General features: G+C 45.1%; 1 long non-coding RNA gene across 1 annotated transcript; it reads left to right on the top strand.

Annotated features, from left to right (window-relative positions):
• The first annotated feature begins 221 nt into the window (after positions 1–221).
• On the top strand, positions 222–3,338 carry LOC145518814 (uncharacterized). Its single transcript, XR_014063314.1, has 2 exons — positions 222–2,871; positions 3,106–3,338. It is a non-coding gene; the product is annotated as an uncharacterized LOC145518814 (long non-coding RNA).
• Positions 3,339–4,269: the final 931 nt, after the last annotated feature.

Here is a 4,269-nt window from a genome sequence, read left to right on the forward strand (position 1 = left end):
GGCAGCTCCTGCCTGCATCGCCCCTATTACACCCTGAGTAGAAAGGTGTGACAAGGCTTCCCAGGTGGTGCAGCTGTAAAGGGTCTGCCGGCCAATGCCAGAGGCAGACAAGACTCGGGTTCGATCCCTGGGTTGGGAAGATCCCCTGGAAGAGGAAATGGCAACCCACTCCAGTATTTTTGTCTGGAGAAGCCCATGGACAGAGGAGCCTGGTGGGCTACAGTCCATGGGGTCGCAAAGAGTAGGAAATGACTGAATTTGCATACACACACACGCACTGAAAAGTGTGACACCAGAGAGCTGTGGACTCTAAAGAGGTACTGGGTGCTTTAGCAACTTCATCCTCCAGCTCTTCTTTTCTGCCAGTTACTGCTGTATTTTAAGTTTATATATTTTTTAAGGCAAAGTTACAATTAGCTAACTATTCTCCATCATTAATTCATTCATGAGATTTGACTATCATAAATCAGGGACTTTCTTCTCAAAGTCGTCCTCTGTATTTTTTTTTGTCAACTTAAAAAAATAGTGCACAGCATGAGATTTAGGTTTTATTTGGGGCAAAAATGAAGACCATATCCTGGGAGATAGCATTTCAGAATAGCTCTGAGAACCTGCTCAAAGGAGGTAGTAGTGGTGGGAGGTTAATAATATCTGGTTTTGGTGAAGGGGGAATACATGCAACCAAGCACATATTTTTGCAGAAGGTTTCTGCTAGTCATGGGGAGCAGACGTCACCATGAAGGAATTTAGTGCTTTTCTAGAGATAAGGAGATGTAAGAATTGGACTCATAAAATCAGCTCCTGATAATGTCTAACTATATGAAGACCTGTTCTTCAAGTTTCCCCAAAGCCCAGAGTGCCTCATTTCTGCTCTCCACCCACCCTGAACTCTCTCCAGGGGATGTTGAAGGTCAGCAACTGCAGAAGCTCATGATTTGATCCTTGTAGAGGGAGATGGCAGGTGCCCTCGTGAAAGTGAAAGTCATTCAGTCATGTCCAACTCTTTGTGACCTGTCCATGGAATTCTCCAGGCCAGAATACTGGAACTGGTTGCTATTCCGTTCTCCAGGGGATTTTCCTGACTTGGGGATTGAACTGGGGTCTCCTACATTGCAGGCAGATTCTTGACTATCTGAGCTACCAGGGAAACCTGGCAAATACCCTTGGCAAGTACCAAGTTGCAGTTGACATGTTCCCACTCTTGCTCTTCTTCCACGAATACCACCTTTCTTGCATTTCTCCCTCTTCCTCTTCTTGGTTTTAATTTCTCCTCTTCTGTCCTCTTACCTCAGCTCTCTTTCACCTCACATTCTTCACGATGCATTGGATTGGCCACAAAATTCGTTCGGGTTTCTCTGTCAGCTCTTACGGAAAAACCTGAATGAACTTTTTGGGCAACCCAATATTTCTTGATTTTTTTCCAATTTATCTCCAAACAGAGTACTAGGTTTTCTCATATTTTAAAAATGTTCAGGGCTTCCCTGGTGGCTCCATGCTGAAGAGTCTTCCTGCCAATGCAGGAGACACAGGTTTGATCCTTCACCTGGAAAAATCCCACATGCCACAGAGCAGCTAAGCCCAAACACCACAACTATTGAGCCTGTGCCCTAGAGCCTGGAAGCCACAACCACTGAAGTCTGGAAGTCTGGACCCTATGCTCCACAACAAGAGAAACCACCACAATGAGAAGCCTGTGCATCACCACTAGAGAGTAGCCCCCTGCTCGCCGCAACTAGAGAAAGAAGTCTGCGCATCAATGAAGACCCCACACAGCCAAAAATAAATTTTTAAAAATTATAAAAAATGTTCACCATTCACAGCCCTTTTCTTATTGCCTATCATATCTCTTCCTAATCCCTGCTCCTATTCTTTCCCCTTCTTCATATTTCCACTCAAGTCATTCTCACTAAAATCCCCATAGAAGCGAAATTCATGGCTTGACTGCTTTATAGTCCACTTTAACTCTTTTGCACTTCCACTCCATTTTGGGGGTGTTTCATTGCTGCCACGGCTATTGCTGCTTCCTCTGACAGAACACTCACAGGCAGGCCCATCACCTTCCAGCACTCTGGCTGCCCTTTAACACTTGTGTCAGGAAGAGAAGAAGGCCTTCAAGACAGGGCTACGCTTCCACGTTTTACAGTTGAAGGGAAAGTCACAGTCCTCTTAAACCTTGGTGGAGGATGATACTCCACTCCATCTGCCTTGTTCATCTTTCTTCTGCACACTGTGTTTCCAGCCTCTTTTAAACCACCCGTTGGACCCAGTGCCTGAATTCACCATTGAGCAGAGACCTCCACCTCTTTCCTAGACTGGACACTGGGGGGCCAAGGTCCTGTCACTGCTAATACTGTGGGTTGGCATGGCCTCCTGGCACTTAGTCATCTGATCTGGGCTTCCCACAGTTGGAAGACAGCAGGGACTGGGGTGGAAGTAGAGAGGTGTGTGTGTGGGGAGGGGGGATTATCATGATTTAATTGCTGCCTGGAACACCCTCACTGGTGGTGGGATTGCTCTGAGTCTCTACACAGCTTGATCTTGTTGTGCCAGGAGACCCCACTGGGCACCATGCTGCTCTTTGCTGCACCAGCAAAGAAAACCAGAGGGGTTGGTATTTCTTCTCCTTCTTAACCCACAAGGACCTGAGCCAAGAAAGTGGGGGAAAAAAAAAACAAATTTCAAAACTTTTTTTTTTCTCCCTGGGGACATTCATTTCACATACAAATTTTTCTGCATTTCTTAACCAAGTGACATGTGACATCCATTTAGAGTTGCCTCTTGCTCAGTTTGAGATCTCATGCAATTCCTGACAGGAGAATAAGTCTACAAACCAGATGGAGAAATCAAAGAATGCTGTCCTGAAGCCAAGGGGTGTGCTGAGTATCAGAAGAATAAATTTGGGGACTTCCCTGGTGGTGCAGGGGTTAGGGGTGTGCTGAGTATCAGAAGAATAAATTTGGGGACTTCCCTGGTGGTGCAGGGGTTAGGGGTGTGCTGAGTATCAGAAGAATAAATTTGGGGACTTCCCTGGTGGTGCAGGGGTTAGGGGTGTGCTGAGTATCAGAAGAATAAATTTGGGGACTTCCCTGGTGGTGCAGGGGTTAGGGGTGTGCTGAGTATCAGAAGAATAAATTTGGGGACTTCCCTGGTGGTGCAGGGGTTAGGGGTGTGCTGAGTATCAGAAGAATAAATTTGGGGACTTCCCTGGTGGTGCAGGGGTTAAGACTCCATGCTTCCAATGCAGGGGGCATGAGCTTGATCCCTGATCAGGGAACTAAGATCCCTACATGCCATACGTGGCCAGGAAAAATAAATAAATGCAAATAAAAGAAAATAAATTTCAACATAGGAGCAAAACACTGAGAAGCTGCTTGTGCTTTGTAATTTTGTCACGACTCCCAGAAAGACAGCAAGAGGGGTCCTGGCTGGACTATCCCACACAGTCCTCAGAGTTCACCCTACACTGTCCTGACATCTGAGAAGGGAAAACATTTTTTTTACTCACCAAATTCCTCAAACAGGGTGTTCGCCTTTGTTTCAGGATTTTAAAATCCTGGGTTTCAAGGTCAATAGATTAATAGTCCCAGCTAATGTGCTGCAAATCTGCAATTAAAAAAAAATTCTCCTTTTTCTGTGACTGGCTTCTACTAGCCTATCACTTAGTATCCTTCCCTGCCTTTTTTGCTGGCAATCCAAATGTTTATTTTGAATGCTGCTCAGAAAAAGAGGGACAGAAGTGGAGAAACGGACTCTTACTGTCAAACATCAGTTGGTGCAAGAGCATCTGTAAATCTCCTTCAAAACAGGAAAGTGAAGAAAAATTACAGGAGTATGAGGTGTCCGAATGTATCTTAAGTGTAATATTGACAGAAAAAGGGATGTTCGCTTCTGTTAATTGCTTGTCAAACACACTTCTCTCTCCTCCCTTTTACTCCAGCTTCTTAATTCATGTTTATACAGTATATCTGGGACCATAATCTGAGTTCTTTGCAAGTTCCAAAACATTTGTTGTCCTTATACAGGAAAGGCAGCTTGGGTGGGTCTGTAATTCTTGGGTGATGTTCTTAGGTAGGCAGAGAGTATGCAAAGCCATTAAACACAGCAGGATATGCAGACACCAGGATATAAACCTAAAAGCCTTGTTATATGGCCTGGGTTTTCTTTAACTGCCTCTTTGCCTGGGTTTCATGGAAAACTGTCTGTGGGAGATGTCTTAGTAGAGAACCAAAGCCACTGGCCCAGTGATCTGCTTTATAGCAATGCTGACTG

Source organism: Giraffa tippelskirchi, chromosome 8, assembly GCF_054371585.1.
Source record: "Giraffa tippelskirchi isolate mGirTip1 chromosome 8, T2T-mGirTip1v1.2.pri, whole genome shotgun sequence".
NCBI classification, from domain to species: domain Eukaryota; kingdom Metazoa; phylum Chordata; class Mammalia; order Artiodactyla; family Giraffidae; genus Giraffa; species Giraffa tippelskirchi.